General features: G+C 43.4%; 1 protein-coding gene across 3 annotated transcripts in view; it reads right to left on the reverse strand.

Annotated features, from left to right (window-relative positions):
* rassf8b (Ras association domain family member 8b) overlaps window positions 1–15,545 on the reverse strand; it is a 118,531-nt gene that overhangs the window by 35,685 nt on the left and 67,301 nt on the right. Inside the window, exons 1-2 of one of the 3 annotated variants that reach the window (XM_041203541.1) lie at window positions 9,280–9,575; window positions 3,986–4,065 (exon numbers count right to left, since the gene is read on the reverse strand). The exons of 1 other annotated variant lie outside the window; for it this stretch is intronic. The gene's annotated coding sequence lies outside the window, so the exon portion shown is untranslated. Of the gene's footprint in view, window positions 1–3,985; window positions 4,066–5,856; window positions 5,872–9,279; window positions 9,576–15,545 lie in introns of those variants that run through there. One more of the 3 variants, XM_041203543.1, reaches the window with a different exon arrangement.

The raw sequence follows: 15,545 nt of genomic DNA on the forward strand, positions 1-15,545 counted from the left end.
TCTGTTTTTATTTCAGATTTCCAGCATCTGCAGTATTTTGCTTTTATCCTGACGATGGAGCTGGCTTTTGAACCCAAATTCTGACACAAAACTATTTTGCTATACTTATTCCTGATGTGCACGTGTATGGCAAATCCTCCCCTCCTCCTCCTCCAAGTACCATGCCCTAAGGGGGAGTTGGTGAATATGGACTTCCATAGGACTGGTCCATGATTACGCTTGGCAAATTACTGCAGCAGTTTGCCATTGTGTTCTGCAGTATGGCTGACTAGGAAACTCTCCCACTCTTACTGCCTGCCACCAGGCGTATTGGAAGGATTCACAGGCTGGTAATCAATGTGTTTGACAAAATTATAAACGCAGCTTCCATGGCCATTAAGTCCTTGAGTGGGACTTGAACCTGGAGCTTCTGGTCAAGAGATAGGGATGCTACCCATAAGACCCCTTGCGTAAGGCAAATACCCAAATTTTAAAAAACTGGATTAAAGAATTTCACCTCGACATGCTTTCTGAATAACTACTGTACTGGCAATCTAATGCTGTATCTATGGAACTGCACACTCACTGTAGTTGGAACAGTGCAGATTCAATGCCAATGTGCTAATGTCTCGATGTTCAGTCATGGATCCCAATTCTTTTGGCAGAGTTGGTGCTGACATTTTACTGGATCAACTCTGGAATTTCAATTGCAATGATCGAGAGGAGGTTAAGAAATTAGGACTGTTTTCCTTGGAGAAGAGAAGGTTGAGAGGAGGTTTGATAGACGTGTTCAAAATCATGAGGGGTATGGTCAGAGTAAATAGGGAGAAACTGCTTCCATTCGTGGAAGCATCAAGAACCAAAGGACGCCGGTTTAAAGCAATTGGGGGGGGTGTGAGGTAGGGAGCGGACGGAGGTGCCTGCTCCTGCATCCAGACAGACAGAGGACTGCTCAGCCTGCTGCAGCGCTATAGCCATCAGCTCTGCCACAGGATGCCAGCCTCCAGGCACCTAAGCTGACCCTCACCACCTGCAAGAACCTGGTCGCTGACTGGAAAATTCCATATGACCTCCTTTAACTTGGGTTTATTGTGTGGGCAGGTAGCCTGGCTAGTCCCCATCCCTGCAAAAACAGCCCAGAGGTATGATGTAGCCCAGGAACCTGCACACTGGATGGAGGGATAGATCCTGGTCCCAGTGGAGCCTGAACATCCAGGCCAAATGTGACCAATTAGCTAGGCCTGACTTAAAACTTAGTTTTGTGCTATGCAGGTCACAAGGACTCACTCAAAGTCAACCAATGCCATTTCTACTGAAGGCTCGCTCAGCAGTCAGAAGTAGTTTTCACCCCAACAGTCTATGCTAGACTTGAACACAGGCTCCAGAGGTCAAAGGCATGTCCTTAGCTCACAGAACAACACTTAATTAACCTGATAAAAACAAAAAACTGCGGATGCTGGAAATCCAAAACAAAAACAGAATTACCTGGAAAAACTCAGCAGGTCTGGTAGCATCGGTTGAGATGAAAAGAGTTGACGTTTGAGTCCTCATGACCCTTCCACAGAACTGATTGAATATTAGAAGAGGGGTGAAATATAAACTGGTTTAAGGTGGGGGGGGGGGAAAGAGAAGTTGGGGGGGGCGGTGGTGTGGTTGTAGGGACAAGCAAGCAGTGATAGGAGCAGATAATCAAAAGATGTCACAGACAAAAGAACACAGAGGTCTTGAAGGTAGTGGTATTATCTAAACGAATGTGCTAATTAAGAATGGATGGTATGGCACTCAAGGTATAGCTCTAGTGGGGGTGGGGTGGAAAGGCTAGCAGGGCATAAAAGATTTGAAAATAATGGAAATAGGTGGGAAAAGAAAAATCTATATAAATTATTGGAAAAAACAAAAGGGGGAAGAAACAGAAAGGGGGTGGGGATGGAGGAGGGAGGTCAAGATCTAAAGTTGTTGAATTCAATATTCAGTCCAGAAGGCTGTAAAGTGCCTAGTCGGAAGATGAGATGCTGTTCCTCCAAGCCCAACGCAAACTGGAGGAACAGCACCTCATCTTCCGACTAGGCACCTTACAGCCTTCCGACTGAATATTGAATTCAACAACTTTAGATCTTGAACTCCCTCCTCCATCCCCACCCTCTTTCTGTTTCTTCCCCATTCCTTTTGTTTTTTCCAATAATTTATATAGATTTTTCTTTTCCCACCTATTTCCATTATTTTCAAATATTTTATGCCCCACTAGTCTTTCCACCCCACCCCCACTAGAGCTATACCTTGAGTGCCCTACCATCCATTCTTAATTAGCACATTCGTTTAGATAATACCACTACCTTCAACACCTGTGCTCTTTTGTTCTTTTGTCTGTGACATCTTTTGATTATCTGCTCCTATCACTGCTTGCTTGTCCCTACAACCACACACCCCCACTTCACTTCTCTCCCCCCCACCCAACCCCCACCTTAAACCAGCTTATATTTCACCCCTCTCCTTATATTCGGTCAGTTCTGTTGAAGGGTCATGAGGACTCAAAACGTCAACTCTTTTCTTCTCCGCCGATGCTGCCAGACCTGCTGAGTTTTTCCAGGTAATTCTGTTTTTGTTCTCAATATTCAGGTTTGGGTGAACTGACTTTGGATGGGGGGCTTTAGTAATAACATTCAAATGGCTGTCGCACTACAGCTTTCCCTATCACTTTAATCAGACTTAGAAGGTGAGCAGGCAATCTTTGTGATGGGTACAGCTTTGAGGAAGCCCACACCAATTAGTCAACAGAATGCCAGCCATATGTAAAAGATCAGTGAAAAGTCTGCTCCCAATAAGTGTTCCTTTGTAGCAACATAAGAGGTAATTCTAAATTAATCGTGCGAAAATCATCAATTACCAGTTCCGTGAAAAAAGTATTCCTGAATCATCTGAGCACATATGTGAAACAGCTCTCTTTCTCTCTCTGTTTTCCCATTCTTAAAGGTTAACATGACTTCTAATTCGGGCCGCTTGCACATCCCTGAGTTTCTTTACCCACAAATGGCACAGTGCCCCCAGTTGACCAAGCCCTAAGCTCTACAATTACCTCCCTAAGCCTCTCCAGGTCTCTCTCTCTCTCCACCTTTGAGTCATTCCTTAAAACCTACCTCTTTCACAAATGCTTTTGATCATCTGCCCTAACATCAGGTTGTGTGGCATGTTCACTTATTTAGTCTGATAACATTCCTGAGAAGTGGCTTGGGGGTATTTTGCTACCATAAAGGCACTAGTGAAATGTAAATTTTTGTCAAAGGGGTGTGGACGGTGGTGATATTAGCTAAAGGATGTGCTAAAGGTGACATTAAGGGTAGAAAGCAGGATCAGTAAGTGACAGGTGGCCCTAGTGGGGGAGGGGATAGAAAAAGGCTAAAAGGTGGGGATAAAACAATATGGAAATAAATTGTAAAAATAATAATAGAAATAGGTGGGGAAAAAAATAAAATAAAATATATGATAATTATTTGAACAAGGGGATAAAAAAGGGGTGGATGGAGGAGAGAATTCATGATCTGCAGTTGTTGAACTCAGTGTTAAATCCGGAAGGCTGTAAAGTGCCTAATCGGAAGATGAGGTGCTGTTCCTCCAATTTGCATTGGGCTTCACTGGAACACTCTTTAATTCTGATGAAGAGCCATATGGACTCGAAATGTTAACTCTGTCTTCCTCTCCACAGAAGCTGTCAGACCTGCTGAATTTTTCCAGCAATTTTTGTTTTTGTTTCAGATTTCCAGCATCCGCAGTATTTTGCTTTTATTTTATGTAAATTGTTGTCGTCAGGGGTTCAGGAATTAAATTCCATCACCAACCAAAATTCTACACTGGAGTGCACCATTATACAGGTGAAAGTGGTCAAATGCCAAAACAGAGTCACCAATATTCTGCCAGAGCATGACTTGGGGTTAAAAGGTCATTGAGAGGGTGGAAAACAAAATTGCACACAAAGATTTTGACCGCTTTCTATTATAAAGCTCAAACATACGGTTTTTGTTCAACTCCAGAATCTTTCACCTCCTTAAGTCAGAACTGCTATTTGGTTACGAGAGCCCAACATAGAATTACCTGTGAAAACAATGATATAGGAGTCTATAATGGAAGATTAAAAATTAAACCAAGAGGTGTGAATTTTAGCACTTCGCTTTACTTCACAACAAGAAGTCTATATCAATGCAGCCATCTTATTTACAAAAAAATTGACTAGTTATAAAACAGCGTGTAGAAGATACTTGCAGAAATAAATCTGAAGAGAAAATAGTTTTTAAGAAGTAATGTTGTGCACTCAATTCTGGCTGGCATTCTCTAATCTTCCAGTGGAATGCTCAGCAAACAGACAATACCTGGGGTTTATAACATTGCCATTCAACACTGGTTAACGATTAAACATTAAAGTCACATCAAAGCTACCATTGTAGAATGTGAATAGTGATAGCCGTTCTACACCGATAGAATACACCCCTTTTATGCAAATTGCACTCTGCATTATTTTACCCTTGGAATGCAAAGTATAAAACAACAAAGAATCGAGACAGCCTGTGATGGTATCACTTTTACAACAATAGTCAGAACTGCTTGTAAAATTAAGGCAAACGCCCATCTTTAAGGTAAGCTCCCAGACTTTGACCCGGCAGAGACCTGGCTGAACTCTGGAACAGTCACAGACCTGGGCAGAACGAGCACCCAAATCCACACCTGCCTAAAAAACAAACTCCTGCCCTCCTTGCTCAGCATCTTTCTCTCTTGCTTTAGTAGCTGCACTGAGAGTGAAGCTCTTTGTACTGTCAGTCGTGAACACACTGGCTAACCCTAACATCTTCTGCTACTGTGCTAACCCAGCCCCTGATTTTCCTGTCTACTGAAATGAATGAGGAGTGAGGGTGTGGGGAGTAGTGTAGGGTTGGGATGGTGGGAGGCGGCAGAGGGGGGCAAAAAATCAAATGGCCATTTGTCATGGACGCAAGCACAAAACCCTGGCCAACATCCAACGTGAATGTGCTCACTTTCTTCCTCATTGGTCAAGTGCCTTTTATTTTGCTTTCTAATCGTTTGTTCTCTCATTTTTGTTATTCCAGTATCTTTTCACAAAATGTTATCGCCTTATAGCAAGCTGCACCCAATCACGCTGCACCAAAAAAGAATTCGGCTCAATATTGTGGTAGCAGAATAGGGATCACAATCACATTTTACCACCCTATCAAAGTAGATCACTTAGACCACTGTTGTCTATAGTATAATGGTCTGGCACATATAGGGTTAATCTGGGACTGAGGATAATGCCCACCCACAGAGTGATGTAAGACAGCACATGACTCAGACCCAGGGTTCAGTGTAGTGTTAAACAGAGATGTGCGTAGACCCAAGCATGGAGAGAGCTCCTAGCCTGTACCCTTTACTGTACTGTGTAAGTAGTTCTAGTAGCTAATAAAGACTTACTGTTAACCTACGGAAGACTGCAGAGACTTCTTTAAGACACACCGATCTGTAACCAGCATCCCACAACATTGTACAATAGGATTTTGATGTTTGCAAACTTATGGCAATCAGGTAACCAGATTCACCCCATGATACGAAATATTTGCAAAAGATGGGGTGAATCTTGTCACAATCTCCCAGAGATGAACTGGGGTTGAGGGACAGGGCAGTAATATAGTGTAGGGTACTGTGACAGCAGCTCTGTCACAGAATAGTTTTAGTAGCAGGAACTCATTGCTATACAGCATCCAGTGTAATAACTTAAATATTTTAACACGCCTCCACTACTTCAATGGGGGCTATTTTGCCACATGCCTTAATTAAACTAGGCTTCAGGTTTTTTTAACGTTAAGGATTGCTTTTCGTGCAGGACTTTCTACTTACTTTTGGTGTGGCCACGGATTGTGTCAGTCTGGAACATTGCCCTCAGTCGAATGAGCTGCTGCAGAGTCCTAATGTCTGATTAAAATCTCTCACCTGATAAAGAGCATCAATTTATCACATGTCTGTGGGGAGCAGCAAATGTATTGAACAACGCTGACCTGGACAGTTCAGAGTGTGTGACACATCAACTTAGCTCTGCTAATATAACTCTCACCTGAGTCCAAGTTTGGGTTGAATCCTACTCAAGGGCATATAATCCTGGCTCACACTTCACTATAGTACCTGTGATTGTGAAACAATAATGGCTCCATCACTGATCCCTAGGGCATCCCCACTTAATACTTGCACCCTGACAGATTTCTTCTTAAAAGAACCTGTTGCTTGGCACCCTTTAGCCAATTCAAAGTCCGTTCTCTAGATGTAACTTCACAGCTTTGCGCTTAAATAATAACTGTCCCAGTGTCCCTGACAACATTCACCTCTCAAGCAACATTATCTGGTGCTCTGTGAAAGCAAAACATAAGAACAAGTAACAGGTGGCTCTGCTGGGGGAGGGGGGGGAACTAAAAATAAATAGACTAAGTAGACTGGGTGACCACTTTGCGGAACACCCTCACGCAATCAGCAAGCATGGCCCAGACCTTCCTGTAGCTTGCCATTTCAACACACCACCCTGCTCTCATGCCCACATGTCCATCTTTGGCCTGCTGCAATGTTCCAGTGAAGCCCAGCGCAAATTGGAGGAACAGCACCTCATCTTCCGACTAGCCACTTTACAGCCTTCCGGACTTAACAGTGAGTCCAACAACTTCAAATCATGAATTCTCTCCTCCATCCTCGCTCCCTTGTTCAATCCAATTATTTTTTTATACACAATTCATTATCTATTTTTTCCCTAACCCCACCCTCTCCCCCAAACAGAGCCATCCGCCTTGTTTCTATGTTGTGCTTTCACAGAGCGCTGACCCTTGTTCCGCTATTAACACATTCTACTCTCTTGCCTCTATGCCACTATCAGCAGCTTCTTTAGTCTTTAACAGTCCCATTAACACTCCCTTTGTCCTGTGTTCATAACATCTTTGTTAAATTTCTCCTTAGCTCCCACCTATCCCTGACCTTCTATTTGGCTCCATGCCCTCTTAAACAGTATAAAATCCATCACAATTCTACTTCTCCTTAGCTCTGAAGTAGAGTCATATGGACTCGAAATGCTAACTATGTTTCTCTCTCCACAGATGCTGCCAGACCTGCTGAGGTTTTTTTTTTCGCATTTTCTGTTTTTATTATGGTTACACAGTTATATATATTATAGTTTACACAGTCCACTTAAGATGCCATTGCCTCAAAGATGTTAAAGGGGTTGGTCAGACAGGGTCTACCCATGCCTGAATCTATAACAAATTGCTTGAAAAAGAGACAAGTGTTCTCCCAGTGACCTGGTCAACAAAACTTGGTTAGTTGGGGATTTCCGTATGTGCTACATAGGAATTCTGCTCCAAGTCCAAATTGTTTATAAGAGTTGTCCCAGCACTGCTCCCTGTGGAACACCGCCACTTTTCCACTCTCAGTCCTCCTCCTCCTTCAGGTACCATGCCCTATGAGGGCATTGACGACCATGGACTTCCACTGGATTGGTCCATGCTTATGCTTGGCAAAGTACTGCAGTGGTTTGTTGTTACCTTCTGCAGTATGGCTGACCAGAAAACTCTCCTACTCTTACCGACTGTCGTCAGGCATATTGGAAGGATTTACAGGCTAATAATCAACCTGTTTGGCTACAGTATGAACACACCTTCCATGGCCATCAAGTCCTGAAGTAGGACTCGAACTCAGAGCTCAGAGGTGGAGACACTACCATGGTGCCACAAGACCTCTCCCCAATCTCAGTAGGTACTGTTTAGCCCTACTCTGGTTTGTAACCAGCTTGCTATCCAACAATAAGTATGGTCTCAAACAACATCATCCAAAGTGGATTAACCAATCATTCAGGTAAGTTGCTGTTTGTGGGATCTTGCTGTACACAAAGATTTTGGCTCATTTGTCTACATGACAGCAACTGCACTGTAAGAGTCATTTACTGGATGCGAAGTGTGGTCTTGCGGATGTGATCAGGCACTGTATCAATTGCAAGTTGCTTCTTTTTGCTCTGATGAGAGGTTGAACAGGAGGGTGGTCGAGTTAGCGGAACGGGACTGGCCGAAGTTTTGTCAGGGAAATGGTGTGCAAGTAGAAAATGGAAAAGGCAACAAACTGCATTTATATAGCACCATATGTGGTAAAGTCCCAAAGCAATTCACAGGAACATCACCGGACAAATGTGACACCAAGCCACATAAAGAGATTATAATCGATGACTTAAAGCTTGGTCAGAGATCTAGGTTTCAAGGAGTGAATTAAAAAAGGGGGAGAGAGAGATGGATGGAGTGAGTTCCAGAAATCAGGACCTAAGCAGCTGAAGATACACCCAACATTGGTGAAGTGAAGAAAACTGCGAAGGCCTAGGAAGCCAGAATGGGAGGAGCACAGACAGCACAGTGCATAGTACGGCTGGTGGAGGACACATAGACAGGGAGAGGTGAGACCATGGAGGGATTCAAAACATAAGGCATTATAACTTAGGGAGAGCCAATGTAGGTCAGTGAGCACAGGGGTGAAGGGTGAGCGGGGCCCAGTGCCAATCAGTGAACGGGCAGCAGACAAAATGGTGAATGATTAAATAGACAATCAATTAGATGAATAGCATGAAAGGTCTCTGATGACTAGTTGGAGTTCCAAGTCAGAGTTGAGAATCGAGTAACTATTATGGATTATCCTCACTGATGCACTGAACGAACAAATAAAATGAGATTTCTAATCTTAAATGTAAAGCAGTTGGAAATGTAAATGGAGACACTGCCACTATTTCCTGACTGAAATCTACACAGGCCGATGCCAACATGCCGACACCAGGACATGATGTGGAGCGCACTCCACTTTAAAGGGAATCTGGCAGATTTGCTCCAGTGCAAGGAACAGCTTGATGTAATTTTCAAAAGCCGTCCACAAGAGTTTTACGAGAAGAGCTGCAAGCGGACTGCAACACTGGTTATGGAAACAAGGAAATCTGAAAATGACACTGAAAAGCAACAACATTCTGCTGAGGTGCTAATACTGAGAAACAACAATCTCCGGCGAGCTTGTAGAAAGGAAACCAAAGCAGGATACAGGAAGGTCACTTTGAAAGTCTGGCAAAATTGAAAAATATTTTTAAATGAGGTAATTATTGACAGACATAGCAGGCTACCGGCCGTTACAAAAGGTTGTTCATTTTTCAAAAGAAATGCTGTTTTGTTAGAAGGATGTTAGAACCAAACCGAAGGGACTACACTTAAAGCGAATGCACAGTGGATTGGGGTGCAACAACTTTACTAGCTGTCGACTCACCTTCAAATAAACAGCCACTGCCTCGTTCAGATGATCAGGAACACCCTGTACAATTCTGAAATAATTGTCAATAATTTCCAAATTCCCTTTTTCTTTTCCAACAAAAGCACAGTTCCTTGTCTCCCCTGCTCATGTATAGTGTGAACCTCTTCGAAAATATTCATTAAAACCTCATCTATTTTCCTTGCTTCGTTCCGTGAGGATTCCAGGGTGTAGCTCATCAGGTCCAGATGTTTCTGTAGACATTTCGCTCCTCATATTTCTTCTGACATACGCTTCGTATAGATCCCTCTGCCAAAATGACTGGCTCTGAAAATCGTACACTGTCTTCATTTATTTCAGCTCCTCAGACTCCAGCGGACATCTGGATCTGTGGGCGATGGTGCGGGGGGGGTGGGGGAGCTGGGAGGAAAGTAAAAATGACAAAAAGAGGAGGAAAAAAAAATACGGCCCAAAAGTAGTTTCAACTATTGCTTTTTTGGAAACACAATCCTTACAATCCACCACATTTAAACGCAACTGATCTTTCTCCAATTTAGGGTTTACAAGTAAACCTTTCTGTATTTACAGAAGCCTCGCTGACCTGAGGATTAGGAGAACTGCCATTTCATTACTTGGGTATAGCTTGATTGCAAGCACGTCAAAATTTCTCTTAATGAATTAATCTAATGCTAATTAGTTCCAGACACGGAAACATTACAAAGCACGTGCCTGAATTCCTTGAACAGAGATCGAAGCAGTTTACATGGGCCAGCTCTGTAAATTCACAAACAAGAAAGGCAAATAGAATGTGTAAATATTTTTCTTTAAGAAGAAAGGCAATTTTGTGTGCAGAAGTGCATTGTGGTTGTTACTGGTCTCGGTAATCCAGAGAACATGGGCACAACTTTTGTCCTATGGTCAGGATTCTGACATCGGGCACATTGCCAAGTCCTGAACCCGGATTGTGCGTTGTCAGATGCTCAACGCGGTCTTTGAAAGGATGGCCAATCTGTGGCCAGGGAGAATGTTTGCCATCCAATTCAGGACAGCAGGTATGCTCCTGAAGCTGGAGGGTCAATAGAAGGCTCCATCAGCAATGACACACAGGCAGGCTGACCATCCAAAGTGGGAGTTGCCGGTGCAGGGAAGAGAGAGGGAGAGGGCGCCTCATGGTGGAAGTGCCCTCTGAACAGAGATTTCAAAACTTTTAATTTAAAAAGACCAGAGCTACCTGGCTCTCATCTTGGAGTGGCAGCCCCTCTACTGGGTGGGCAGAGGCTGCAACCAAAGCCCAACAGCAAGTGGGATTCTTTTTAGGATGGAGCAATGCCACCCCAATCACCATTGGTCTGTCACTGCCGTACTGCCTCCATCTCCTGGCTGCTTTTTGACCTCAGTCCTCAGTGGCAGGGGGGGGGGGTGGGGGGTGGGGGGCGCAAGCCAACAGGACAAATCTAGTCAGCTTCTGCTGAATTACCTTAATAGACCATTTAATTGGCCTAATAGGCTGCCCATCATTTGTAGATGGTTAGTCATCACCACGTCTCTATCCCAGAATGAAAATCTCCTGCAGGCAGGAACAAGCCGGCAACCCAACAACCACTCGCTGACACTAATGTTTGGGCCTTCTCACCTCCAGTTCCCCCCCTCCGACAGGAAACCAAGATTCTGCACCCATGAGTTCAAATCCCACCACTGCAGTTGTAGAATTTTCAATTTGGTTTTTGTTTGAAATTTGGGAATAAAAACACTGATGTCAATAAAAGTGAAGTTGTTTTAGTTTTGTAAAAACTCAACTGGTTCACTCACGTTCTTTAGGGAAGGAAACCTGCTGTCTTTACCCAGTCTGACCTATACGTGACTCAGGTCTCACAGCAGCATGGTTGACCCTTACCTACACTCCGAAGTTGCCCAGCAAGTCCTTAGTCATATTTAACCAATATTTAACAATTTAACTATTTCAAGGCAACTAGAGGTGAGTAATAAATGCCAATTTTGCAGAGGTGCCCACATCCCAAGAATGAATTAAAGGGTTTATTGCAGTAAAACACAGTTTCGAGCAGTCCTCCCTCCTGCTTTGCTCTAACTCCACTTTCAACCATTGCTTGGAATTCAGGTGTGCAATCTTGGTTGAAACTGGGCAATATTTGTGAAGTCATAGAATCTTTGTGGCACAGAAGGAGGCCATTCGGCTCATTGAGTCCATGTTGGGTCACATGGTCAAGGTCATTTCGTGCTCAATGTACAGGTCGAGTATCCTTTATCCGTAAATTCGAAAACTGAACACATCCAAAAACCACACTTTTTTTTAAACCTTATCGACCTTTGGCGCAAGAAGTCTGTGACCCAAGCTGATGGGAATCTCACCAACTGAACCCGACCTTTAGCACCGGAAGTTTTTCTGCACTGTTTACCTTGCGAACCCTCTTCTACAAGCAGAATCGCAGATAGTTCCACAGGGAGGAACTTATTAATACCACCCTGCAATTATTATTCAGCGGTACATTTTGCTTTTCTAGCTGTTTTATTTACTTTAGGCTGTAGCTAGCCTAGACTTAGGCTTTTGTAATGTAAGTAGGCCTCGGCCTATGTACAGCATCTGAAAACCAGAATTATCTGAAATCCGAAACACCATCAGCCCCGAGGGTTTCGGATACAGGATGCTTGGCCTGTAGTGAGAACCAGAAAACAGGAAAAGATCCTTTTCAGTTTCCCACCCAATATCAGCAATTTAAGCACAGCACAGCTGAAAAGCCATAGAAAACTCTCCTCACTGCCAACTACTCCAGTCGAACTGGCACTTCCAAACCATGGGCTCTGTTTCAATGAACTTGGTAAATTTTAAACTCCAGCCTACCAGGATCATAAAGAATGAAAATAACCCACTTGTCTTTAATAGAAAGATTTAGAAAGCTTTAAAATCCTGCAGAGTTGGCATTTCTGGGAATAGAATAAAGAAGCACCAGGTTCTTTAAGTATTTCATAAGTAAAACAATTTATCACAAAATAGGTCATCATTAATTTGCATTCCCTGCGTGGAAATAAGAGATTTAATACCACATAATCCGGTTGTTGATTGGTGCCTGGGTTGTTATGATAATCTGATTTTACTGACTAGTGCGCTAATCCCTTCACAAACAGACAGGAAAATACCAGTATCAACAAGTGGTCAGTCCACTATCAGAAGCACTGTCTAAAGACACAGTGAACTCTCACACAGGAGCTAGCAGGGTCATTCACAGGCCAGCACACTATCATTGCATCATCGAACATCAAAGTAGCATATTGGAACATCTTAAATAAAACAGGTGCAAAGAAAGCATGTTCATCATCGGTTCGGACACATTATACTTTTACATACAGAGAATTTCACATAATTGTCTGAGTTGTCACTTTATTTTACTTCCAAGCCTGTGTGCAAAATCCATCCGGTATGATTACTGTACAGCAAGTTGCAACGCACAGTAAATGTAACACACTACTATGATAGCTGGAAAATGCTTACATTAGGTAGGTGTGTAATTATAACAGGCCGATCTGTCATAGAATTAATGTCAAGTTCTACACATACGCTGACAGTATCTGTACCCAACTCTACCTCACCACCGCCGCTCTGGACTCCGCCACTATCTCTGTCCGTTACATTGTTTGCCTGGTGTCCATTACTGGATGAGCAGAAACTTCCTCCAGTTAAATATCGAGAAAACTGAAGCAGCTGTCTTTGATCCTGCCACAAACCCCATTCCCTAGCTACCGACTCCACCCCTCTCCCTAGCAACTGCTGAGACTGAGCCAAGCTGCTTGCAACCTTAGAGTCCAATTTCACCCTGAGATGAGTTTCCAACCACACATCTGCACCATCATTAAGACTGTCTGTTTTCACCTTTGTAACATCACCTGACTCCCCCGCCTCAGCTCACCTGCTGCTGAAATCCTCATCCACGTCTTTGGTACCTCTAGACATGACTATTCCAACAACACAACTGTCTTCCACCCCCCACAGACTTGAAGTCCTACAAAACCCTGTATCCTAATTCTCACCAAGTCCCATTCACCCCTGTGCTCACTGACCTAAATTGACTCTTAAGAAACGTTTTGAGATGTTCTGGTTTGCAAATCCCTACATGACTTCACCCCTCCCCCATCTCTGCAGCTTCCTCTAGACCTACAACCCACCAGGATATTGGTCCTCATCTAATTCTGGCATTTTGAGCATCTCCAATTTCACTGCTCCTTCACTGGACAACCACCTCGGCCTGAAATTCCCTCCCTAAACTGCTCCAGCTCTCTATCCTCCTTTAAGCCTCTTCCTAAGAACGACCTCTTTTAGCGAGCTTTTGGTTATCTGTCCTGCTATATCCTTATGTGACTCAGTGTTAACATTTTGATCAGTAATGCTCCCATAAAGCACATTGAGATACTTTGCTACCATAAGTGTTATCTGTTATATAAACAAAGGTTGTAGAATGCAAATGTTTATATCATATACCTTAAGGGGAGGCAGTGGCACAGTGGCATTGTCACTGGGCTAGTGTTCCAGAGACCCAGGGTAATGCGCTGAGGACCTGGGTTTGAATCCCACCACGGCAGATAATTGAATTCAATAAAAATCTGGAATTAAAAGTCTGATGATGACCATTGTCAATTGTTGTAAAAACTCATCAGGTTCACTAATGTCCTTCAGGGAAGGAAATCTTCTGTCCCCACCTGGTCTGGCCTACATGTGACCCACAGCAATGCAGTTGACTCTTAAATGCCCTCTGAGCAAGGGCAATTAGGGATTGTGAATGCCTTAGCAGGGCCTAAAATGGGAAAGATCTTTTCCTAATGATCTCTAAGACTATCCTGTAGGAATGAAGGACACAACAGTCCAATGGGTGAAAATAAGGAAAAGGTTACTGAAATAGAATTTCCAATCCACAGTTATTCATCCAAGAGTGACACCAGCAAGGCCAGCATTCATCATCCATCTCTAATTGCCCTAGAGGAGGTGTTGGTGAGCCGAGTTCTTGAACCGCTGCAGCCCTTGTGGATAGTTCAATACTGGGCGGCCTGTCTGGTTCTATATTATTGAGTGACTCACTAGGCCATTTCAGAAGACAGTTAAGAGTCAACCACATTGCTGTGGGTCTAGACTCAGATTTAGGCCAGAACAGGTAAGTATGGCAGATTTCCTTAAATGACATTAGTGAACCAGGGTTTTTTTAGGGCAATAGTTTCAAGATCATCATTACTGAGGCAAGCTTTTTACTCCAGATTTATTAATGAATGAAATTTAAATTCCTCAGTTGCTGTGCGGGGATTTGAACCCATATCTCAGGGGTATTAGTTCACATCATTGCAATGGGAGTTAGAGGAGGTGTGCTCCTGTAATTCCTTCAGTCAAGCATCTCTTCCAATGCAATTGCCAAACGAACGAATGCTATTCTCTAGACCTTAGTACTATGATCCTGGGGATAAAGGAGAGGAAAATAAAGCCATATTGGCTTCCAGTATTCAAATACTAAATAAAAAACAAATAGCTCTTTCCACCTTTCCTAAAGAAATGAGTACAGGCCCTTTTATCAGTGTCACCAAAGAACAAATATGATTAAATAATAAAAAGATTCAACTCCAATTGAGCCAAACAACCTCCTTCCAAGCTCAGGGACTGATTGTATGTAAGTGAATAATGCAAAGGAGATCACAAAGCAGTTTGGGATTTGAATGATGGATACATCACACAAGAACAAAGTAGCGTGGCCTACATGCTTCACGAGCAGGGTTTAGTCAGCCGTCAAAGTGTGCTGCATGCAGCTGAAACAAAAGTCTCTGATTGGCATTTCAATATAGTCTGCAATGAAAATATCTGTTTGGAATTTCCTACGTGTGTGTGTGCAAACCAGAGGTTATACCTGAAGCTGCCCCCATGTTGTCGATGTCAACTCACCCCCAAGTAGCCTCCCAACCTCATTAGAATATACCCAAACTTAAAATGGGTGTCAATGGGGCAGAATCAGTGGAAACAGTACGGGCCAAACCTCTGGTATTCATATGAACACACGAAACAGGAGCAGAAGTCAGCCATTTGGCCCCTCGAGCTTGCGCCGCCATTCATTAAGATCATGGCTGATCCGTTTGTGTTTCAAATTCCACATTCCCATCCACCCCTAATAGCCTTTGATTCCTTTGCCTAACAAGAATCTATCTGCCTCTGCCTTAAAAATATTCAATGACCCCGCCTCCTCCACCTTCTGAGGCAAAGACTTCCAACCCTCAGAGAAAAAATTTCTCCTCATCTCTGT

Source organism: Carcharodon carcharias, chromosome 13 (genome assembly GCF_017639515.1).
Source record: "Carcharodon carcharias isolate sCarCar2 chromosome 13, sCarCar2.pri, whole genome shotgun sequence".
Lineage (NCBI taxonomy): Eukaryota > Metazoa > Chordata > Chondrichthyes > Lamniformes > Lamnidae > Carcharodon > Carcharodon carcharias.